The sequence below is a fragment of the Chiloscyllium plagiosum genome, chromosome 18 (assembly GCF_004010195.1).
Source record: "Chiloscyllium plagiosum isolate BGI_BamShark_2017 chromosome 18, ASM401019v2, whole genome shotgun sequence".
NCBI classification, from domain to species: domain Eukaryota; kingdom Metazoa; phylum Chordata; class Chondrichthyes; order Orectolobiformes; family Hemiscylliidae; genus Chiloscyllium; species Chiloscyllium plagiosum.
This window is the reverse complement of record NC_057727.1, coordinates 5,355,402-5,381,550: the sequence shown is the minus strand read 5'-3', so window position 1 is coordinate 5,381,550 and position 26,149 is coordinate 5,355,402. Positions and strand designations below refer to the sequence as shown.

The 26,149-nt window shown below is 44.9% G+C and overlaps 1 protein-coding gene across 3 annotated transcripts in view; it reads right to left on the bottom strand.

The window, feature by feature from the left end:
- Positions 1-24,688, bottom strand: part of LOC122558816 (plexin-A1-like) — a 463,903-nt gene extending 439,215 nt beyond the window's left edge. The window contains exon 1 of one of the 3 annotated variants that reach the window (XM_043707609.1): positions 24,440-24,688. The gene's annotated coding sequence lies outside the window, so the exon portion shown is untranslated. Of the gene's footprint in view, positions 1-20,742; positions 21,082-24,439 lie in introns of those variants that run through there. The other 2 variants (XM_043707608.1, XM_043707607.1) reach the window with 2 other exon arrangements.
- Positions 24,689-26,149: the final 1,461 nt, after the last annotated feature.

Genomic DNA, 26,149 nt, shown 5'->3' with positions numbered 1-26,149 from the left:
GTCCACACTGACCCTTCAAACAGCATCCCACACAGACCCATCACCTACCAATCCATGTAACCCTACATTTTGTATGAGCAATCTACCTAACCTGCACATTTTAGGATGTGCATATGCATATTTTAGTCCTTGCGTATATTTAAAGCTGAGATAGATTAGATTCTTGATCAGTCGGGAAATCAAGGGTTACAGAGAAAGGGCAGGAAAGTGGATGTGAGGAATGCTGGATCAGTCATGATCCTGTTGAATGGCAGAGCAGGCTCGAGGGCCGAATGGCCTACTCCTGCTCCTATTTCTTGTCATCCTGGGTCCACCAGTCAATGAGATTAAGGCCGGCCTACAATTTAACTGCACAGGCTCTGTGATCCATAATGCCCATAGCTAACAAAAGCTACCAATCGTACGCCTCGAATTGTCACTGAACTTCAACCCCCTCCCCCCCAGCCCCTGAGCAAGCCTCCGCGTGTGTGTGTGCGGCGCGCGGGCGTGTTTAGGGGTTGGGGGGGTGAAAAGCTCCCTTGGTGTGAAAAACCCCTTCTGACTGTCACTGCTCAACAAACAAAATCCTACTTTTAAGGTTTTGTCCTTGGGGGTGTGGGGGGTGTGGAGAGTGGTTTGTGGGCAAAATAAATGTGAGAGGTATGAAGTGGTTCATTTCAATATGGATAGAGCTCTTAAAGATAGTGGAATCAAGGGTTATGGGGATAAGGCAGGAACAGGATACTGATTGTGGATGATCAGCCATGATCATAATGAATGGTCATGCTGGCTCGAAGGGCCGAATGGCCTACTCCTGCACATATTGTCTATCGTCTAATATGATCACTTGAGATGTGTAACATAGAACACGGAGCTAAAACTCCTCACATTTTGACCACGGGTTGTGTTCACTCTCTTGAAAGGAGGGCCAACATTCCATGCGCCTTCCTGGTTACCTGCTGCCCCATGTGCTAGCTTTCTGTGTTTCATGTACAAGTCCCCCCGCCAGGTCCCTTTGTGTTGCAGCTTCCTGCAGTTTTTAGAGTCATAGAGATGTACAGCACATGGAGATTTCTGTCCACAAGGCCTCTTGGGTTTTCTCATGCTATCATCCTAAACTCATTAACGACCTGTCTGTGTCTCTCATCCAATGCTAGCCCCCCCCCACTGTCTCACTGGCTGTACTTGGGGCTTGACTCGCTTTGTGGGCAGGGGCTTGGAAGTCCTGCTGGATGGAATGGTGCGGAGGAGGAACCTCCTCTTCCCCCCTGAACCACAGGACACAACACCAGACCCTGACAGTTTGGTCTGGGGTTTCCACAGGGGCATGTATAGTCTCAGCTGTCTGAAGGAAAGCCCAACAGGTCTAGAAAGATGCTCAATGACCTTCAGTTGGTCAGTAAGACTTGCTTGCTCTTATATGCCAACTCTCTTGAAAGGAGGGCCAACATTCCATCCACCTTCCTGGTTACCTGCTGCCCCGTGTGCTAGCTTTCTGTGTTTCATGTACAAGTTCCCCCCCCCACCCCACTCCCAGGTCCCTTTCTATTGCAGCTTCCTGCAGTTTCCTGCAGTCATAGAGACATACAGCACGGAAACAGACCCTTCAGTCCAACTTATCCATGCCGACCAGGTATCCCAACCTAATCTAGTCCAGCACCCGGCCCATATCCTTCTAAACCCTTCCTATTCATATGCCCATCCAGATGCCTTTTAAATGTTGTAATTGTACCAACATGTAATTTCACAACATCCTTCCTGTAGGAGGGAGACCAGAATTGCACACAATATTCCAAAAGTGGCCTAACCATTTCCCCATTTAAATAATACTACTGCTTTGCTCTCCCTTCCAAAGCAAACAACTTTACATTTTCCCACATTATATTTCATTTGCCAATTTTTTCCAACTTACTTATTAATACCTCCCTGCAAACTTTGTATCCCTCGCCCAAATTGCCTTTCCACCTACTTTTATGTCGACTCCAAATTTGGCTGCAGTACATTCAATTCCTTCCTCCAAATCTTTCATTTAGAACAGGCTCTGGGGGCAGAATGGCCTTCTCCAGCTCCCAAAGCAGCTCCTTCGGTGATATAATTGATCCCTTGCTTTAAGGTCACCTCAAATGTCATTTAATGATCATCTCCACATCAGCAGCAGGTAGTAAGATTGATTGTTAAGGGAACATCTATAAGTGGCATTCAAACTGATGGGTGATACTGACACAAAGTGAGGGATGCATCAATTATGTTCCGTGTCTGGTCAATATCCATGGTCTCGCTGTCACACATGAAGAATAGTCTTGTACCCAATCACACACACCACTTTGATAAGAAAGTACACTTCTTTGAGGTGTATTCATCAATGCTCCTTAGCTACCACCTTCCAAACGCCCGACCACTTCCATCCAGAAAGAGAGGGTCAGCAGATTCATGGGACCAACATCTGCAAGTTCCCCTCCAAGCCGCTCACCATCCTGACTTGGAAATACATCACCGTTTCTGCACTGTCGCTGGGTAAAAATCCTAGAATTCCCTCCCTAAGAATCTACCTACAGCACATGGACTGCAGCGGTTCAAGAAGGCAGCTCACCTCCACTTGGGGGGGGGGTTGGGGGTAAGAGTGGTGGCAATAAATGATGGTCCAGCCAGTGATGCTCACAAATGAGGAAAAAAAAAGACATATTTTTCAAGATCATTCACAGAAATATAGGTGTTACTGACTGGGCCAGCATTTATTGCCATCCCTAATTGCCCTCAAGGGTGGCGTTGAGTTGTCTTTCTATAAGAAGTGGGGACAGCTGCATAACGCTTAGGGAGCAAGTCCCAGAATTTTGACCCAGTTGCACTGAAGTGACAGTGATATACTTCCCAAGTCAGTATGGAAAATGTCTTGGACAGGAGCTTGCAAGAGGAGGTGTTCCCATGAATCGGCTGCCCTTGTCCTTCTAAGGGTTGGAGGTCATGCATTTGGTATCACATTGCAATTATAAATTAGATCAAGGCTGCAGGGAAATCACTGGAGCTGGTGGATTAGACGATTTGCAAGTCAAATGTGAGCTGCTGCAACAAAATTTCTAACTGTGTGGAAGTCATACAAAAATCTGTTCTCAACCATGTAATGGCAACTCAGTAAAAATCTCAATTCCAAAATACACATCGCCAGTATTAATCATTGTTAGGTATCATCCTCAGATTATTATTTTAATGACAAGGATGTACAAGATTACAAATTGTTGGTTCTCAGTGCAATTAGTCCAGGCTTCAGGACTTTGAGTGCACAGTAAACATCGGTATCTGCTCTGTTCTCCACAAATCTGAATTCATTGGACACTGTATATTCCCTGGCCAAATCAGCCGAGAGACAGTGGCAGCAGTCAAAAAGAAATTCACAAAAGACAAAACACAAGAGTGTCCCTGGAGTGCCATCCTTGTGGAGGAGCGTGGTAATAATGTCCGTCCCATCTCCTGCATCACCATCAAAATAAAATATACACACAGACCCAAACAATTAGAATTGCCCGGGTTTGGAGTGAACAGAAGGGTGCAGTTACTTGGAGGGGCTTTGTACTCTGGGCAATCAGACCCTGGGGCCACTCATCTGATGCTTTGGGAGGCAAAGATTTCAAAACTCAAAAATTGTTCACGTCAATATTTGTCAGAACAGGAATGCGATTGATCACACCCATCGAGAAACGTAATTATAGGGTAAAGGGGGAATTCAGGTTTTAAGGAGCTGCAGTTAATGGGATGGGACCGAGAGTGGTTTTGCTTAAGAGTTAGAGACACACCTTATATGACAACTTCATATAAATATGCGTATATAATGTTTTGTGAAAACAAATACATACATTCCTCTCCTCTATTCCACTGACAGTTTAAACAATACAACCACAGGATTTCATGATTACACACAGAGGGATATGGGTATAAGAACACAGGGTCAAAAACCGCTCCTCTGGGATTATCCTGCATTTGTTAAAAAAGTGTTGGAAGCTCAGGTGTGAATTAGCAAATGGAAACCAATTACTTAAATTATCACCCTCTCCCTCTTTACATTTCCAAGCCACCCCCACAACAAAACTCATGCAAAGACAGCACCTTCCAAAACCACAACCACTACCATCTAGACGGATAAGGGTGGCAGATACATAGGGACACCACCCCCTTGCAAGTTCCCCTCCAAGCCATTCACTCAACCCAGCGAGCAATGGACAACAACAAATGGGCTGGGTTTAAATCCTGGAACTCCCTCCTTGATGACATCGTGGGTCTACCTACAGAAATTGGACTGCAGCGGTTCAAGAAGGCAGTTCACCAACACCATCTCAAGGGCAACTAGGGATGGGCAATAAATGCTAGACCAGCCAGCAACATCCAAGTCCCATGACTGATTTTAAAAAAGCCACATTAAGTGGTGTGATCAGTAGGACATCCCTCCTAAAGACTGCTTCCCAAAATGTCAATCAAACAGGACAACAGCTTTGAGGAGATTAACTCCCAATTAATCAATTTCCTTGAATATCTCAAGATGCTTCAGAATACAGCATAAGGTTCTCAACAGAATTTAGAGCTCAGAAAAGGCCATTCAGCCTGACTGGTCCATGCTGGAATTGACATATGAGGAGAGACTGAGTTGGTTAGGATTGACTGAGGTGGGGGGGGGGCGGAATCTCAGAAATCTACAAAGTTCTAACAGGAGGTAGGTTAGACACTGAAAGGACATTCCTGATGGTGGGGGAGTTCACAACCAGACACCAGGATTAGGATAAACTTGCTATGACTGAGATGAGCAGACGTGTTTTTACCCAGAGAGTGGTGAGCCTGTGGAATTCACTATCTCATTTGTTTTCAAGAAGGTCCTACTTCCAGCTGTTTTGACTAAATGAATCATGGGGTATGCAGGGAGGGTAGGATTGAAGCATTGAACTCAATGGTCAGCCATGATCAGATTGAATGGTGGAGCAGGCTTGAGGTGCCTACTCCTACCTTCTATGTTTTATGTTCCACACAAGCTGCCACCCAACTTGCTTCCTCTGACTTTCAATTACCTTCTGTTCCTTTCTCCCTTATGTCATTTAGCCGGCAGGAAACCTGATGGTGAAATGATGACATAGATGGGCTAGTAATCCAGAGCCCTGGGCTAATGTTGTGGAGATTCTGGTGGTGGGGGAATTACAACTTAATTTAAAAATCTGGATTAGTAACAGCATCTTCGCAGTGATGACTATGAAACTGCTGGAATGCAAATTCAATTAATAAATCAGATTGTAATAAAACTTGTCTGATTCACTAATGTCCTTTAGGGAAAGAAATCTGCCATCCTTACTTGATCTGGCCGACATATGACTCCAAACCCACAGTAATATGGTTAACTCTTAAACTGCCCTCTGAACTGACTGAGTAAATTATTCAGTTCAAGGGCCAATTACAAAAGGGCAAGAAATGTGGGATTAAGCAGAAACACCCAGATGACATGAAAGAATTAAATAAAAAGTGCCTCCCCTTAAACCACTGACACTATGACCTAAACATTTTTGCCATTTTCCAGGTGACGTTTCTTTTGAATTTAGATATTTTTGCAAATATCCCCATCTATCGATAGTGTTTCAAACACATGAGACCATCAGTTTAACATCTACCTTATTGAGTTTTTCATGAGGACTTTAAAATTAAAATTTATTTTCGATCACTTTGCATTTCTAGAGTGAGGTTTACTAATAATTACAACAAAGAAAATTTGTTACGTTTACAACAACATCCCTTTCAGCAACATAGACCCCCATTCCCTGACGGGTATCCCCATCCTGCATTGAACAACCTTCAGTTGCTAATGAAACCAGAGTGGTGTGACAAAAATCATCTCTACCCAGCAAGGATTTGGGATACTGAATGCACTGCCTGGAAATGTGATGGAGGCAGGTTCAATTGAGGCATTCAAGAGGGGCACTGGATGGTTATTGGATAGAAATCTGGATGGCAGGCAGGAATACAGGCAAAAGGCAGGAGTGGGCACTGGGTAATAGAACCATTACAGGCACAATGGGCCAAATGGCTTTGTTCCATGCCATAACCAATCTAAAATTCATCCTTGGTTGGGTTGCAAATGCCTACATTTATGCAGCACCTGTTATGGGCTGTCTCCGAAATGCAGTAACTATTACACCAGCAGGAACCGTGGCCTCCTGCATTGTGTGGCCATATCAGCAACGATAAAGGTTTCACGTTTTGCTGCAGAGCCTCTCGCTGAGCTGGAACGTTCTGGAGCCTTTCCGTGGCAAGGACATCCGTCTTGTTGTGACCCAGGAAACCCGTGTGGCAATTTACGCACAGCAAGATCCCACGGGCAGCAATCTGAAAGATGGCACCGCATTATGTCATGCCTCCAGTGGGGGATGGTTCAAAACCATGAGCCATAGTGCTGGGCTGGCAGGAAAATGTTACACCAAATGTATCCCTCCTCTCCTCCTCACACCTGGGGGTCTTACCAAGAACTCTAACACACTGCCTTCAACCAAGCATCTCACCGGAAAATGTGGTTAAAAACACTCCATAGCTAAAGAACTTTTAATTCCAGCTATATACCACCTCTTGTTTTTAAGTTGGATAAAGTTGCAGTTATCTTTAGTCCTGAAGAAATGCGAGAGCCAATTAATGGACAATTACAGAAGAAAATAACTCACCGACTGCCTCAGGTTTAACAAGTGAATTCACTCGTGGCACAATTAAATCTACTTTGGAGAGTCGCACGTAGGAAAAAAACGCAGGCGTTGGTGTCTGTAATGGAGTCAGTGAATGCTCCAGGACTGTAAATGCCTGTATCCTAATGATACAGCCTAAAGGATTCACAGTGACCACAGACACTGCAGGTTTAATTGTCAACAGACAGAAGATACAGTGCCAGGTGAGAGCCAGTGTGGATTGGCAATAAGCATGACATGTCCAGGCAAATCGAGAAGGAAACAGGGAGAGAGAGACGCACAGACAGACAGACACATACATGCAGAGAGAGAGAGAGAGACAGACAGACACATACATGCAGAGGGAGAGAGACAGACAGGCACATACACGCAGAGGGAGAGAGACAGACAGACAGACACATACACGCACACAGGAAGAAATGCACACACCAAATTAGGAAGGAGAAAAATAGAGTGAGAGAGATACACAAATGCCTCCTGAGATACTGAAAGATAGAGAAAGAGACAGACGCACACAGCAAAAGAACAAAAAGAAAGAGAAATAGAGAGACACACATACGCATAAACACACTCGTATACAGAGAAAGTCACAGACATAGACACAGAGATACAGACAGAGTGAGAGAAGAGAAGGGGACTCACACACAGATTCGGAACACATGTGACACACAAAAGGCTTAAATCTCTGTAACCAACACAAAAAAATGTGTTCTTAAATATATGAACCATTTCTGCCCTGCAGCTTATGATTCAGAAAATTAAGGTTTTCAAACACTCTGTTAGAATAAAACATATGAATCCACAGCCTTTCCAGTTACCATGGTCACTCAATCCAAAAAACCCCAAGACCATTAGGCTACTGTTTTCCTTTAGTCATTATGCCTCCATCTGCTCCTACATCTCATAATGATTTCCTGTCCTCCTGGCTGTGACTTTACAGGAGCAGGTCAGAGGCCAAGAATCCTGCAACGAGTAATTCACCTCCTGACTCCCCAAAGCATGACCACCATCTACAAGGCACAAGTCAGGAGTGTGATGAAATACTCCCCACTGGCCCTGGATGCAGCCCAAACAACACTCAAGAAGTTTGACACCATCCAGGACAAAGCAGCCCACTTGGCTGGCATTACATCCACCATCAATGCTCAGTAGCAGCAGTGTGTAATATCTACAAGATGCACCACAGACATTCAGAATAAATTCTCAGACAGCAACTTCCAAATCCATGACCATTTCCATCTAGAAGGACAGAGGCAGCAGATACTTGGGAACATGACCTCCTGCAGGTTAACATCATCAAGTCATTCACCATCCTGATTCGGAAATACATTGCTGTTCCTTCCCTGTTGCTGGGTCAGAATCCTGGAATTCCCCTCCCTAAGGACATTGTGGGTTAACATGCAGCACAAGGACTGCAGCAGTTCAAGAAGACAACTCGCCACCACCTTCTCAAGGGGCAACTAGGGACGGGCAATAAATGCTGGGCCCAGCCAGCGATACCCACATTCCACAAGAGAATAAAGAATCTACCTCCATAGACACAGCCCTCCGACACACCCACAAAGAGTTGCATTTTTTATTCATTGATGGGATATGGGTGGTACTGACTAGTGCCAGAATTTATTGTCCATCCCCAAGTGCCCAGAGAGAAATTAAGAGTCACATTGCTGTGTGTCTGGAGTCACATGTAGACCAAACCAGGTAAGGATGGCAGATTTCCTTCCCCAAAGAACATTAGTGAATTAGATGGGTTTTCTTGACTATCTGCAATGGATTACTAGGCGAAAGTGAGGACTGCAGATGCTGGAGATCAGAGTCTAGATTAGAGTGGTGCTGGAAAAGTACAGCAGGTCAAGCAGCATCTGAGGAGCAGGAAGATTGACATTTCAGGCAAAAGGAGAAAGTGAGGTCTGCAGATGCTGGAGATCAGAGATGGAAATGTGTTGCTGGAAAAGCACAGCAGGTCAGGCAGCATCCAGGGAACAGGAGAATCGACGTTTCGGGCATAAGCCCTTCTTCAGGATTCCTGAAGAAGGGCTGATGCCCGAAACGTCGATTCTCCTGTTCCCTAGATGCTGCCTGACCTGCTGTGCTTTTCCAGCAACACATTTCCATTTCAGGCAAAAGTCGATTTTCCTGCTCCTCAGATGCTGCCTGACCTGCTGTGCTTTTCCAGCACCACTCTAATCTAGACTCTCAGGATTACTAGTCTAGTGATAACACCACTTTATGTAGCACTTTTCACCATCATCATTGGACACCCCAATTTTTCAGTCAAGTTATACTATAATTTAGGAGTAAAAGCAAGTCACTGTAGTCAGTGTAGTGAGTTGGTCCAATTAGTGTGGATATCCCCACAGTTTCATTAGGGAGGGAATTTTTATTTCCATCAGTTTGATACAACTGTGTCATTTCAAAGTTAACTGGGCAGTTAAGAGCCTAACATGGTAAGTACAGCAGATTCTCTTCGCTAATGGCCATGTGTGAACCAGGTAGGGTTTTTAAACCACAATCAATGGCAGTCATCATTAGATTTTACATTCCAACTTTTTAAAAAAATTGGATTCAACTTCCACCACGTGCTCTGGTGAGATTTGAATTGGGACCCCAGCGTATTACTGGATTACAAGCTCCGCAACAGTACCACTCCTCCACCACCTCCCAGCATAACCCACAAAGCTCAGAGTCAACTGTGCGCAGGCAGCTCCCACTAATAGCAGTGTCACAATGACCAGACCATTGATTTTGTTGATCAAGGAACTGTTGAGTTAATGCCTCTGCTCTTGTTAGAACACTCCCAGGGGATCTTCTCCACCTACATGTCATGTTTTAACACCACAGTCGGAAAGCCAGCACCTCTGAATGTGCAACACACTCTCAGTACTGCACTGTGTGTCAACCTGGAGAACTCTGTTAAATGTCCAGCCTACAACCACCACCTGGTGTAGTGCCTTTAAGGAAATGTCCCATTCCAAGGTGCATCACCTTTCATTCCTCTTCTCCGAAACCATACATACATAGTGTTAAAAAGTAAATGTCATTTTACAAATGGCTATGCAATTGCTCTGTGCAAATGCTCTTCAATTCCTAAAGGTTTTCAAGGAGTTAAATATAGTTCTTAGGGCTAAAGGGTATGGGGAGAAAGCAGGAACAGGGGACTGAGAAGTATGATCAGTCACGAGCAAAGGGCCAAACAGTCTATTCTGATGTTTTATGTTTCTATATGACAAAAGATAATCCCTCCTTCCCTACATTTTTCCCAAAGCCCTGCAAACATTCCCACTTCACCCACTTGACGACATACCCCCTAGGGATTTAAAACAGAGGGCAGGCAAATGGGAAAAGGGTGCATTCCTGATTGGGTCATCTGTCGGAATAGTTTCCTTTCTTCCTTGGGAAACTCGGCTTGCTCCCAGTTTTAAAAAAAGCCTTCTCGTGGAATCAATTATATTCCAGTTCCCCGGCCAAACTAACATGAAAACACAGGATGACTGAACGTTTATAAACAGGATGTGCCGCACAGTTGGAGGATAATGACCATTCTCACTGCCCAGCAGATACCAGAGGGACCATTTCAAGCTGCTTGATGTAATCTCACCCCTCATAAAAAATGCTTTTTCTTTCATAAGGATTCCAGACAATTGTGTGTGGGAGGAGACTCAAAAGGAGATATTGGAAATTTGGCTTAACTGGGGACTGACGGGCAATAAAATTAAGATCCAGTCTCTTTTTAACGAGACTTTAGACTGAAGACTTCCCTCTCCTCTTGGGGTAAATAGGATAGATTTCACAGCGTAACTTTTAAATCCAGGAAACTCTCCCTGATGTCCTGGCCAATACACTTGCCCAACAGGGGGGCCATCAATTTCATTGCTGTTTCATGGGATCTTGCTCTGCAGAATTTTGCTATAGATTTTCGTATGACAGTGACTACACCTTCAAAAGGTTGCATTGGGGGTGTTATCCGGAAATAAGGAAGAGGCACTCTCGAAATTCCAGCCCTCGCTTTGCTTTACAGGTGATGAAATCAACATGCCATGTTTCACTGAGTGGAGTTCACCCTGGGCTGGTTTGTAGTTAGGCAGGAGTGGGTACTGCAGATCCTGGAGATTAGAGGCAAGATTAAAGTGGTGCTGGAAAAGCACAGCAGGTCAGGCAGCATCCAAGGAGCAGGAAAATCGATTTTCCAGGCTAAAGCCCTTCATCAGGAAATATGGGTTGCAGTTAGCTCATTTGCATGGAAAAAGCTTTTGGGTGGGTAAGATAAAGAGAGGACCTACAAGCATGGAAATGTCACAGAGGCTGCTTTTGGGGGTTAAATCAACCTCATTTTTTTTATTCTCTTGTGGAATGTGGGATGTAGATGTAACTGGCTGGGCCCAGCATTTATTACCATCCCTACTTGCCCCTTGAGAAGGTGGGGGTGAGCTGCCTTCCTGAATCACTGCAGTCCATGTGCTGTAGGGTAGACCCACAATGCCCTTAGGGAGGGAATTCCAGGATTTTGACCCAGCGACAGTGAAGGAACGGTGATATATTTCCAAGTGAGGGTGGTGAGTGGCTTGGAGAGGAACTTGTAGGGGGTGGTGTTCCCATGTACCTGCTTCCCTTATCCTTCCAGATGGAAGTGGTCATGGGTAAGGAAGGAGTTGTCTGAGGATCTTTGATGATCTTGAAGATAGTACACACTACTGCTACAAAGCATCAGTGGTGGAGAGGGTGGATGGTGTGGATCCAGAAATGGAGTTCACTTAGATCAGTGGGTGATTATAGGCACCTCCTCAGTCACCAGCTGGGATCCTGACCCAGATTTGCTCGAAGGTCATTCTAGCCCACCATGTCAGCTTGGTTTATGTTGACATTATTACTGCCTCCAACAGTTGGAAGTTCAAGCCCCACAGGAAGAGCTGACAGTGCAATGTAAGTGGAGGATCTCTTGAGGGAAGCACGAGAGGACACAGTAATCTACCAAGATGGAAAGCAGTCATATCGGAGATGGGGGCAAAACCAACCAATAGGGTGAGGAAATGTCTTCACTGCGGGAGCTGCAAATCTCTTATTGGCTTCAAACATTGAATGAAGAGAATAAACATTCATGAGGTGTGGGGCTCAGTCAGTAAACACTGCCCCACCCTAGGTGTTACCCCCAACCCCACACAGCTCCCTGATACCGCCAAGAGGCTTATCTAAGTGAGAGCAGTTGCGACTGGAGTCACATATAGCGCCAGAGCCGGTCAGGGTGACAAGTCCTTATAGGGGTCCCACAGGGTGAGCCGTTGTACCCCAGACCTCAATACACAGTGAAGAGTAAAAGGGAGAGGCATTGGGTCTCACAGTGGAAATTGACAAAACTGAGGAGAATTTCAGACGGTTTCCTTTGTGGTGTCGTTGCTAAAGGAGATACTTTCTGCGTGTTATGATGATAAAATGCTTTTCCTAATTAGGGCTGAAAGGATAATGATGGATTTAAACTATGATGTATTGCATCTTGAACGTTGTGCTAACTCACTGCTTACACAACATGATGGACCATCGTTCAAAGCCAAGTAAGCTTCCTCCTGGGCCTTTTTAAACCTGGCAACATCTAGATTTACAAAAAGACACTGGTTGCTTGATGAGAATTAAAAATGCTTCATCATATGCAGAACTCAGAATTGAAAACCTTAAGGTTATATCATAGCCTGTCTTTGGTTTGGGGAAATGATACGAGGCACTGAGGCAAAATAAAAACAGAAAATGCCGGAGGAACTCAGAAACAGAGATAACATTTCAAGTCCTTATTTTTATTCACATGTGGAACTGTCACTGGCTGGGCCCACCGTTTATTACCCATCTCTAATTGCCCCTTGAGAAGGTGGGGGGGTGAGCTGCCTTCTTGAACTGCTGCAGTCCATTTGGTGTAACTGAACACAAAGAAAATACAGGATTTTCACAGACCAGAAGTGGCCTGAACAATAGCGTTATTAGACACCAAGCGTTAACTCCTGTTTTTCTCTCATCACAGGTATTGAGTTTTCCCAGCATTTTCTGTCAGATCCCCAGTATCTGTAATGTTTTGTTTTCATTGCTTTTGTCTTGTTCCCAGGACTGTCCTTTGGGGAGAGCCTGAGTAAACTGTGGCTGTATTCTCTAAGCATTTCAAAGAATTAGAGGTGATTTATTGAAGCCTATTGAAAGTACTGAAAGGCATGGACAGGGTACATGCAGATGAAATGTTTCCCCTGGTGGGGAGTCTAAAATCAGGAGCACCATTTCAAAATAAGGGGCACTTTATGAGGAGAATTTTTTTTTTATTCACAAGGTTGTGGATGTACAGGGATGGGATGGGTAAGAAAACATTGAAATGTTCAATCAGCAACAATCATACTGAATGGTGGAGCAGGCTCGATGGGCTGAATGGCCTGTGTCTATTCCTAAATTAGTATCCTCCAAACCCCTCCCCTCTCTGATCAAGTCTGTTTCTCTCCGCCTTTGCACTGATCTTGTTTAAGAGTAACTGGGGACAGGCGCTGGTGCTGATTTCTGAGAAAGCACAGCAGCTTCTGTATGTCCACTGATGACACATCCCCAGCAGCTCTGGCAAACTCCCCGCAATCTCTAAACTGTCAGGCTGTTTATCCGACATCAAGTGTTGGATGAGCAGAAATTTCTTCCAATTAAATGTTGGAGTGACTGAAGCTATCGTTTTCAGACCCTGCTGTATTCTCTATTCCCTAGCTACCAGTCCCATCCCTCTCTCTGACCCAGTCCCTTCCACAAATCTCTGCTGCCCCTGCCCAAAATACGCACCATGCCCCACTCACTTATCAACACTTTGTCTGATGACCTACAGTTAACAACATATAAATGTTAAAATGTTCCTGCTCGTTTGCAAATCCCTCAGTGGCTTGGTCCCTCACTATCCCTGTAAACTCCTCCACGCCCATAACCCTCCAAGATATCAAATTCTGACCTCTTGGGTATCCTCCAGTCATAATCCCCCCCCACCACTAAATGGCTTTGTCTTCAGCTGCCTGTGCCCCAAGCTCTGGAATCCCCTCTACCCACCCTTAGGACCCCTCTCTCTCACCGTATTTCTGGTCACCTGACCTCATTGCTCCTGAAAAATGACACAGTTTCTTTTTTATGATGTTCCTGTGGATCATTTTATGTCGCAAAGATGCTACATAAATGCAAAATTGTTGTCGGGTGACATAAGGTCCCAGTCTTGCATTTGGGAAGGAGCATTTCAATCAAGATTGCTACACACTGAAACAGACCTCTCTGGCTGAAAAGTGCTTTGGGGATGTCCTGAGGTCAAGAAAAGGTGCTACAGAAATGCAGCAATTCCACCTTAAATTTACAAGAAGCAGCTTTAAACTCCTGAAAAGTGCAAGTGGCACTAAGCAAACTTTAATACTGAGTTGGGAAAACATTCCTGGACAAGGCACAGATGCCAATAGCGGAGCGATTTAAATCGGGGCTGGGGAGCTTTTGAAAGGATTTGAGGAGCATAGAGATCTCAGCAGCTTGTGGAGATGGAAGAGCTGAGAGATCAGATGGTCTAGGCCATGGGAGGCTTTGAAGTTGAGGAGATCCATTAAGACCCAATATACATCAACAAATACAGGAGCAGAGGCAAATGGGTCAGGTTTGGCATGAGAGCAGCTTCGGGGAGGAGAGGTCAAAGATGCGGGAGAGGAGAGGTGAGCATTGGAATATAGAAGTATAGTGAGCTTTATGGAGAGGCTGAATAGGCTGGGGCTGTTTTCCCTGAAGTGCGGAGGCAGAGGGGAGACCTTATTGAGGTTTACAAAATCATGAGGGGCATGGATAGGATAAATAGACAAAGTCTTTTCCCTGGGGTGGGGGAGTCCAGAACTAGAGGGCATAGGTTTTGGATGAGGGGAAAGATATAAAAGGGACCTAAGGGGCAGCTTTTTCACGCAGCGGGTGGTACGTGTATAGAATGAGCTGCCAGAGGAAGTGGTGGAGGCTGGTACAATTACAACATTTAAAAGGCACCTGGATGGGTTACAAATAGGAAGCATTTAGAGGGATATGGGCCAAATGCTGACAAACAAGACTCGATTAGGTTGGGATATCTGGTCGGCATGGAAGAGTTGGACCGAAGGGTCTGTTTCTGCGCTGTACATCTCTATGACTGTAACTACGGGAGGCAATTATAGCACAGATGAGGATTTTGGTTTGAGCTCTCAGGCGATGTTGCTGATGTGGGAGTAGATGGTCTCAAATTTTAAATTTAAATATTAATCTCACTCTTTGTGCACCTTCTCTGCAGCTGTAACATTTTATTCCTCGCCCTGTTCTATTATCCTCATGCACTTTGTATGGTATGATCTGCCCATACTACACACAAAACAAAACTTTTCACTGCCACCTAGGTACATGACAATAATAAATCAAATTTTTTTTTAAAAATCAGTGATGGAACAGCGAGCTCTTTCAAAATGGAGACCACCTCCTGGTCACTGCCAGGAATAATATATGACCTTTATGAGTAAAATGAACATGTTTGTAGCATTTGGCTTGCATGCAGCTGGGAAAAGACAGAATTAAACTCAACTGGGAAACGTTTCCTGGTTGGATTCATGACAACAATTGACACATGGGCAAGGATTTTTGTAAAAAAATTCATTTATGAGATGTAGGTGTTGCTGGCTGGGCTCGCATTTATTTCCCATCATTAATTGTGCAGATGACAGTTAAGGGTCAATCTCATTGTTGAGAGTCTGGAACTACATATAGGCCAGACTGGGTAAAAGTGGCAGATTTCACTCCAAAAACGACCCTGGTGAAGCAGATGTTTAATACAACAATCAACACAGTCACCATCAAACTTCCCCTTGAATTCAAATCTCACCTTCTGCCATTGTTCGGACCCAAACAGCCTCCAGTGTATAAACCTGGAAGTCTGATTTACATGATATCTCCCACCAATAAGAGTTAATTCAGAAATAGTTGGAGAAACTCAGCAGTTCTGGCAATACATGTGGGGAAAAAGCAGAGTTAACATTTCAAGTCCAGTGACTCTTCATCAGAACTAAAAACTCTACTTTCTCGCCATTGATGCTGCCAGACCTACTGATTTTTTCCAGCAATTTCTGTTTTTGCCATTCCCTTTTTACCCCTCTCTCCTTGTTTAAGTCACCCCTTAAAATCTCTCTCGCTCGCCAGCCATTCAAGTGTTTTCCAATATGACTGTCAGTCAATAATACCCCTGCAGAGTAGCTTGTGATCTTTCAATAAAGGTTCCATGCAAATGCAGTTGTTGCTTGAGGGGAGAGGTTGGGAGGACAATTAAAGGGTGACACAAGTCTTCTTGTCATTTAACATCTCATCCTCCACTCTATGTTCTTGTCCCCCTCCCTTGGCACACAGCAAAATGACTGCAGTTGGTGCAAATCTGAAGCTTAGGCAGAACATTGTGGAAACACTCAGCAGGTCTGGCAGTATCTGTGAAGGAGAGCTAACATCTCCAGTCACTGAGCTTCCACCAGAATAGATTTGGATGAAAGATTGCCAACGCGAAATGTTAACACTGTTTCTGTCTCCATAGATGTTGCCTGACCGTGCTGCACATTTTCCATCATTGTTATACAAGAACGTCCCAGGATCAACCACTGCCTCCTGATGGTTGGAAACACTGCATGCAACTGGTGATGTCACTGGGTACAAAGTGAGTGTCTAAGTGCTGCACCATCTTCCCATGGCAGATTTTTGTCACCAAAAGAAGTTTAATATTGCTAATGAATGTCATGCTCTTAATCACCAACATAAAAAGGTGATGAGGCTGACAACAGGTTTAGAGTCAATCCAGACTGTAGGGTCACCACCCCCTGTACCTGCTAACGTTAAGGGTCAGAACAGAATGAAATCTTTGGAGGCAAGAGCTTAGTGGTATTACTCGTGGAATGTCCTACAGTGTAAAAAGAGGCCACTCGGCCATCGGCTCAGCACTGACCCTCTGAAGGGCATCCCACCCAGATCCAGCCCATATTCTATCCCATATTCAGCATGGCCAACCCACCTAGCCTGCACATCCCTGGACGCTATGGGCAATTTAGCTTTGCCAATCCATCCAACCTGCACATCTTTGGACTGTAGGAGGAAACCAGAGAAAGCTCTGCATTGACAGTGACCTGGGGCTGGAATCAAACCCAGGTGCCTTGGCGGTTTAAGGCTAGCCATCATGCTATTAACCCAGAGCCTCAGCTAATGCTCTGAGGACCTGGGTTCAAATCTTGCCCTGGCAGGTGGTGAAATTTGAACTCTCTGTAATTAAAAGTCTAATGATGACCATGAAACCATTGTTGGTTGACTAATGTCCTCACCCGGTCTGGCCTATATTCGATTCCAAACCCTCAGCAATGTTTTTGACTCTATACACTGCCCTTTTTGGCAATTTGGGATAGGCAATAAATGCTGGGCTGAATGAATTAAAATAAAATCTGTAACCAGTACAGAATGCTGGCTTCAATTCAGCCTTAACAACACATTGCACAGACATGGAGAAACCGGCTGATTCATGCCATGTGACAATAGGTGGGGGCATTATTTTGCAAAGAGAAAGGGTTGAAGCAGTGTTATAAAAGGACAATAAAATATCAAAGGACTTTGGACCTGCCCAGTCAGGAAATGCCCAGATCTTGACGCTAAATACCATCATCCCTGGCTTCCCACAAAATAAAGTTTTTTAAAAAAAAAGATGCCTGCCGATGACAGAAGGAGGCTGAACAGCTAAATTTAAAATGAAAAAAAAATCACAAAATCAGTGGACCGTAAATTATAAATTGTGATAGATGATCCCGACTGCGTGCATATATAAACCATAAAATGGGATCATTAATCCATCTGGGTTAACTAGTCAGACAAGACGGGCTGTAACTAGATAGGCAACATCCGCTTGTTCATCAATCCACATCAATGCTGCATGAACTCAGCATCCGCCAACTATAGGTTCAGCAGGGAAAGGGTTTAATGTTAGCCCTTTGAAAACCTGATGGGACAGTTAGACCACATTTCCCACTCTGCAGGATTTGGCTCTTTACCGTTCAGTTGTGACTGAAAAAAAAACCCGCATTTCTGTGGCACCTCTCCCAAACACAGGACAACCCACAGCACTTTGAAATACTTTTTGAAGTGTTGCAAAGAAAAAAAAAGTACAACACAGGAACAGGCCCTTCGGGCCACCACAGCTGTGCCAACTGCCATGCCATTCTAACCTGCACCTTGCCCCTTTCCTTCTATTCCCTGACTGTTCATGCGTCTGTCTGTGAAATAGTTGTCAGAAGTCACATGACACCAGGTTATAGTCCAATAGGTTGATTCAAAATCACAAGCTTTTGGAGCACTGCCCCTTTGTCAGGTTCATCTGCTCCAAAAAACTTGAAATTTCAAATAAACCTGTTGGACCATAACCTAGCTTCATGTGACTTCTGACTTTGTCCACCCCAGCCCAACACTGGCACCTCCACATCACGTGCAATAACTGCACAGAGGTCGGTATCCCTTCACCAAGTTGCCCATTGTTTATTTGTGCACAGTACACTGGCTGTGACTAGGCAGCTCTGAGTCAGTCCCTGAAGTGAGGAGATTCTGAATCTCCTGTTTATATCGGCCACCCAGGGCTCCCTGACTGGCCCCAATCAAGGGTCTCAGTCAATGGGATCCACCTGGTTCCAATCACTACAGTCAGAATGCCTCTTGAACCTTGATATCGTATCTGGTTCTACCCCCTCTTCTGGCAGTGGATGTGGGGAACGCAGCAGTTAAACTGTGCATTGCAAGAGCCCAGAAACTTGAGCACATCAGAGGTTTTTCAGAAGTAGCATTCGTAATAGCGAGAGATTAAAGAAGAAATGCAAAACCAGAGGCCCTGTACTCTCTCAGATGTAGGGGGTAAAAGTCTCAACAGTGGTACAGCATTTCCAGGTAGATATATATTCCTCAACCATCACAGGTCAGACAGACTATTACCCAGCTGCCTATAAGAGGCTGTTACTAGTTTTGGAATAAGGGTTACTATAGGTCATTCGGTGGTAGGGAAGGAGTGAAGGATTCGACCTGGGAGTTACACAGCTCCTTGACATTCAGTGCCTTGTGCTGGTGAGCATATGCACAGGGAATGACCTTCTTCAACACACTCCTTGCTCAGGCCAAGGCCAGTGATGCACCAGAACTCTCTGATGGGCACAACCAAAATCCTCAACAGCACCTTCCAAACCCACAACCACTTCCATCTAGAAGGACAAGGGCAGTTGATACATGAGAACAACACCCCCTGCAAATTCCCCTCCAAGCCACTCACCATCCTATTTTGGAAATATATCACTGTTCCTTCATTGTCACTAGTCAAAATCCTGGAATTTCCTCCCTAAAGGCATTGTGGGACTACCTACAGAACATGGTCAGCAGTGGCTCAAGAAGGCAGCTCACCCCACCTTCTTAAGGGGCAACTAGGGATGGGCATTAAATGCTGTGCCACAAGTGAATAAAAAGAAAGATTGGGATGGTGGATGGGAATGCATTTTTACACAGGAGGAGGGGATTTTTATTTCTGCCTCAGATTATCACACAGCCACTCAACATCCAGGACAACCAGTTCTTGAGCCTCGGTCAATCTGTCCTCATTAAAGTCCACCATTGTAACTCTCTACTCCTTTCTCCCCTTGATACTTGTGTCGCTCCTTTCAAATTCCCCAATGGATACGTTGGTGATTATCTTACCAAGATGGGCTCTAGTTTTGCTCTTCCTCATAAGAGGAAGTATTCTCTCTGCGGTTACTCTCATCAAAAGCTTTCATTAATTTTTCAATATCTCTGCTTGGCATTCTGTTTTCCAGTGAGAATAGACCCAGCCAACTGAAGTGTATACCAAGTTCAAATGGCTGAGGGTTTTATCCCCATTTCCCCTGACAGTGCAGGCACTGAGACACCCATCTCCCTGGTATAGACAACATCCAAAGCACATATTTTTTTTTTCGGCACAAGGATATCAAAGAAACAGCTGAACAGATTATTTAGCAAACATAGTCCAACAAAGTCCTGAAGGTATTCAGAGGAACAAGCTGAGAGAGAGTGATCTCAACGTAATCCCAGTGCATCCAAAGCTCAGTACACATGTATATTCCTGTTACAGATTTGAGGAATTCAGCAGCAATGCTACAAACAACAGATATGCTCAAGACTCTGAGGAAGGGGGAGGGAGGGTAGCACAGTAGTTAGCACTGCTGCCTCACAGCATGAGGGACCTGGGTTCGATTCCAGCATCAGGTGACCGTCTGTGTGGAGTTTACATATTTCCTCCCACAGTCCAAAGAAGTGCAGGATTGGCCGTGCTAAATTGCCCAGTGTTCATGGATGTGTAGGTTAGGTCCATTAGTCAGTGGTAAATATAGAGTAATAGGGTAAGGGAATGGGTTTGGGTGGGATACAATTCGGAGGGTCGGTGTGGACTTGTTGGGCCGAAGGGCCTGTTTTCACACGGTAGGGATTCTATGATTCTAAATGCATGTCTAGAGGCATCACTGTGAATGCAGAGCAGCATCAGCCCATGAGATACACATTCCCCACTCACACTTCAACTCATCTCAATCTGTTACCACCTCACAGACAATTCATTACCCTATGCCCCTCCCCTCCACACCACCACCAGTTCTGCATTCCAGATTCCCACAGACACAGCCCTGAGCCTGAAAGGACTGTGGCCAAGCTTGCTCTGCTGCCTGTACCACTGCTTTGCAAATGGAGTAGTCAAATGAAATGTCAATCTCTTTTATGCACTCCAGCCATCACATTGTGCTGAAATATGGAGAAAATGTGAGGACGGAGTGGATTAAAACCAAAGAGGGAGTAAAATATTCGACACATAAAATAACAGACAACATGTAAAGATGGCGTGAAGCAGATAGGAGAATGTTCCAAACAAACCCAAAACCGACAGTGATCAAAATCTAACATAGGAAGCACACAATTGGAGTGAGGAAGCCGAATTTTAGATGGAGGTACATTCTCCCTTCCTCAGAAAAAGAAAAATCTGCCAAAACATTTGACCCCATCTTACCCCATTTGGTCATCTCTTTGTTGCTGAAACTGGAATGAACATCTATGGATGTTTGCTCCTTCACTGCACAGGCTCTGTGCACACCTGAGGTGGTGTCGTGGTGCAATGGGTAGCACTCCAGGCTCTGAGCCACGCTGCCCCAGGTTCGAGTCCCACCACAGTCAAGGGAGGTTTGTTCAGAATGTGGCCAATCAGGACAGGATCAGCCTTCCAGCTGAAGGTGGGTAGGAAGGAAGGGAGAGTCTCCTGGTCAGATGCCATCTGCCATCACCATCCAGACAACAACATGCCTGTAAGAGTTTATGTTACCACAGCAACACGCCAGAGTGAAGCATAAGACATCAGCAGCAGATTTCAGAGAAGAAGTGTCTGGTAACTGTGCCTTAGATCAGCAGAGAGCCTGCTTTGCAATCTCCAGTATAACGCAACAACAGTCTTGGTCTGCCTCCCTCATTCATATGCCAAGATTCTGCAGCGTACCCCAGTTTAAATCCTTTAACAACAGTCTCAGTCACATCCTCATTACAAACAGCTTCAAATCCCTGAAGCTCATTGAGAATTGGCCAGGCTACATCTATTAACATTCCATAGTGGAGTTTTTTTTGTTTTTAAAAAAAAACACACTTTATATTTTGGTTTGAACAATTAAATGCTGCTCATTAATGGCACCAAACAGTTTTAACCATGCCCCCAAACCCCAATCCCTCACCAAGTCGAGAGTTTCTGAGTACCTGACTCTTTTATTCTTTCCAAACTCACCAATAATCTTCCCAGAAACTGGGACTCAAAAATTCAGAGTTGGCCAGCTGCAGATGTGCAAAGAAAACCAAACAGACAAAACAATTAATTCTATCCTGTGTGTGGTGAGGAGATGGGGGGCAGCTATTCAGATAGGAGTTGGAGGTGAGTGGAAATGTGACCTTTTGTCAAACATGCTAATCCAGCTTTCTGCTGCGAAGGGTTCCAAAACCAAATACTGTATTGGAACCAGAGAAATCTAACCCAACCCAGAAAGACTTGTTATTTAAAACTCCAGCATCAATATTTCAATGGGAGAGAGGGAGGAGAGACAGGCAAACAGAGCAAGGAAAAGGGAGAAGAGAAGAGATGCAGGCAGAAAGAGAGAGAGAGGACAGTGAGACACAGGGAGAAGGAGGCAAGCTGCGAGCAAAACAAGTAGACAGAAAGAGAAAGAAACAGAAAAACACAGGCAGAGGGAGAGAGAAACACAAGCAGTCAGACCAAAAGGTGTCAGAGAGGGAGGGGGAAAGGGGAGAGACAGAGAGAGGGAGAGAGAGAGAGAGAGACACAGAGGGACAGTGAGACGGAGAGAGAGACAGAGGGAGAGAGAGGCAGGCAGACAGACAGAGGGAGGGAGAGAGAGAGACAAGCAGATAGACAGCGAAAAATGCTCAAGCCTGTAACAGTCTCTCTCCCATCGCGCTGTTCTGAGCAGAATGCGGGTTTTGCAAACTGTTGTGCCCGGCTTTACCTTGAAGACAGCCGAGCCGAGCCGAGCCGAGCCGCTCCTCCAGCCGGTCTCCACCTCAGTGAGCTCGGCTTCCATCCCTCCCCAGCCTTCCTCCCATGGGCAGACCCTCCCCAGTAACCGAAGGGAAACGAACTCGGAGCAAACCCAGTGTAATTGCAGTCCCTTTACTACCGGTACCACAGGCTCTACCTTGTCTGTGTGTGTGGGGAGGGGATGCACACAGACCCATCTTTTCCATTGATTAATAACACGGGAAACATTTTATTCAGATAGTCATGTTAAAAAGATTCAGTGAGCGAGGAAGCCGGTCTGCGCATGTTGGGGGCTGGGGCTGGTGGGAGAGATTCTTAGACAGAAATGGGTAATAAAGATTGATTTCCTTAAGAATGCTTCTCAGTTCACATCGACACAGAGAGACAGAGGCAGACAGACACACAGAGAATGCACAGTCACACACACTGACAGGAACAGATATACAGATACTGACAGACACAGACATTCACAGAGGCACATACTGACAGAAAAACAGATGCACAGACACATACTGAGACACACTCACTGACAGAGATACACAGACCGATAGAAATGCAGAGTCTGTGTCTGAATTTGTCTGTATGCACACAGACTGACACACGCGGAGGTACGTACAGAGACAGGCACACACTCACTGAGGTATGCACAGAGACACAAACACTCACAGATACACTTCCAGAGAGACCGAAACGCACTGGCACAGATTGGTAAACTGATAGAGACACACACATCCCCCCTTGACCTTTGGTAACTGTAATAATTTAGGATCTGCACTGGCACAGCTGCACCTTCGTGTAGTTGGAGGTTAAACAGCACAATGCAATACATCTTACTGAACTAAACCTGAGATTGAAACCGTATCGATTATTTCACACACTGGTCTGTAACATCGCCATCCTATACATTCACAACTCACCAAACAAGTGTTCAGTAACATTTTTCAATGCAGATATAAACAGCACTGGGATCGCATTTAAACAAACTTAGCGGTTAACTAGCCCATAAACTATTACTGGGACACCTAACTAAACATCTATTAAGACCTGGAATTCTTTTTTTGAAATCTTAAAAGCTCTTGAGACTCTCCTCAACGCCAACGTGTTTTAAATGAAAAAAAAATTGCTTTCAGTGACTGGACTGAAATGGGTGAAAGTAACACGGATTTTCAGGAGAATGTCAATTTTAATTCCGCTGCTCCAGTCAATTTCAAAAGGTTTCTCTCGTCGGTTTCAACTCCCCCCCCCCATTTGCCAAATAAAAATTGCCCAACACCCCCCTCCCTCTCACCCCTTACCCGCTAGCTTCCCGCAGGGAAAGGGTGAAACCTACTCTATGCATTCTCGACCAGACGCTGTGCGTATGTCTTTGTAAAAAAAATCCAGCTCAATCTATCACGGGGAATGGGGAAAACAGCGGAGACATGGAAAGTGCTCACTGGAGACAAGTTCATCTGAAACACACGCCTCGCCGGAATTTTACTGGGACTGCAAATCTGTGAGCAAAATATAACAAGATCGCCCCTTTTTGCCAACACCCTAGATATTCCTCTGTGCGTTAACATTCCAGTTCCCGCGCCGTCCTGATGTAGATAGTACAGCGGCAGAGGAGGTGGTGGGGGTGGGAAAGGGAGAGAGGGGTTGCGGGGGGGGGGGGGGAGAGGAAAACCTCTCGGTTCGCGATCTGAGGCTTTTTAGAAACTCAGAGTAAAAATTCCTCCCTCCCTCTTCCTTGGTTTAAACTACAGCACTCAAGAGTCAAGCTCGACAAGCGAAATATTCGATCAGATCTTGGTTTAAACATTGCACGGAATGCTCTCTCTAGTTGTCTCAACTTGCAACCTCATCGAGATCGGTAACTACTGTAATTTTCAGATTAGTGCATTGAAACAACCGCGGCTCTCTGTCTTTCACTGAGACAAATCGGCAATTCTGAGCTCTAACACACATACACACACAAAACCCCAAATACAGCTATCGGTTTCCTTTTTCTCCCCCTTGTAACACACACAAAAACTATTGTAACAAAGAAATCACATGGATACAAAAGCCCTGACTTCTTTCGCTGCTACTTTCTCTCTCTCTAAGGCAGGAGCTGGCAACCTTGTATCGCTCCTGGTTTGAGGTGGGTACAATGTTACCAAAAGGGAAACCAGGCCGGATCGGAGCTACTTACTGTGTGAACGGATGTGTGTTCTTGCCATAATTAGCTCCCAACACTGTTCCTGGAGCTGCTGTCTGCCCCACTCGTGGTGAATGGAATGTAACTCCAAGCATCCAATGGGAACCCCAGCCTCGCTCTCACTCCCTTGGCAAAGTGCGATCCAAGCACTAGAGGGAGCCTGTCCCCACCAGCAGCCGCATTGCAATACAGCAGACACATTCCCAGCCCGGAATCTTAAAAGGGCAAGGCATTGGCAGACGGATAGATACATACACACAATACTGGCACTGTCTCTTAAAAAGGCAATGCACTAACTCTCAATGAGAGCACATATACTTAAAAGGGCAATGCGCGCACGCACAGACACACACTCATATAGACACACACTTATATACACACACACACTTATATACACACACTCAATCATAGAGACATACACTTCCAGAAGAAGGCCTTATGCCCGAAACGTTGATTCTCCTGCTCCTCGGATGCTGCCTGGCCTGCTGTGTTTTTCTAGCACGATATTTTTCAACTATAGACACACACATATATACAAACACACACTGAGACTTAAAAGGGCAAGTTATGGACAGACATCTATAATGCTCGTTCTGGGTCTTAAAAGGGCAATGCACACGGAAAAAAACTCACTGGGTCTTAAAAGGGCAAGGCATAGCCAGACACAGACGTACACGCGAAATGCTGGTGCTGAGTTTTAAAAGGGTGATGGACGGACGCGCATATAAAACAGAACTAACAGAGTCTTCAAAAGGACAATGGAGAATATTCGCACTGAGTCTAAGAAGGATAACACATAGAATTCAACGCTGCCCCCACCCCCAAGAGTTAAATCTAGTCTTAAAAGGGCAAAGTACAATGCTAACACTGGGCCTTTGAAGGGCAATGCGCACAAAATGCTAGCTCTGAGTCTTAAAAGGACAATGCACGGACTTTCCCCCCCACACAAAACTGAAAATTTTAAAAGGAGCACGCAGTACTAGACTTGGCAGTCTTAAAAGGGCAATGCATAAACACAAAGCGATTACGCAGTGTTGGGTTTTAAAATACACTGACAAATAAAGCCAACATTGAATATCTTAAAACATCAACAAATACAGACTCCATTCTGTCAGTGTTGATTTTTTTAAAGGACCACACACAGATGCACTTTGCCAGCGCTGGGTATTTTAAAAGAGCAATGCACTGAAAACAGACAACACAGCCACACATTCCACCAGCAGTTAATCTTAAAAGGATAACTGTGGACATGAAGTCCCACACCCTCACTCGCAGTCTAATATGCTCTTCAAATACTGACCTAGGTTAAAAGGAACACAATTTTCATCACTCTCGCACACATTCAAGTTATTTCATACATAGTCTAACATGGCCTCTCACGCAGTCCCAGAGTGAGAGGTTTTAATTTATCTAAAAGCCACTTGCTTGTACATAGTTAAAATTACAACCTAGACATTTATACATGGACTTTCTCTGACACATACTATACAAAAACGTGAGTTGGAGGACTTAGTTTTGAAGGGCATGGAAAAATAATTCATTTTGAACTTTTTGGACATATTTGGAGTGGTAACTTAAAAAGTCATCATTAAAAGTTCACTATGAATATAGAAGGTTTTTTTGTGGTAACTGCTTGCTTTGCTATAGACACTACTAGGGCTGTGTTGAACAGTGACTGCCTTGGAAAGGCTCTAGTGTTACCTG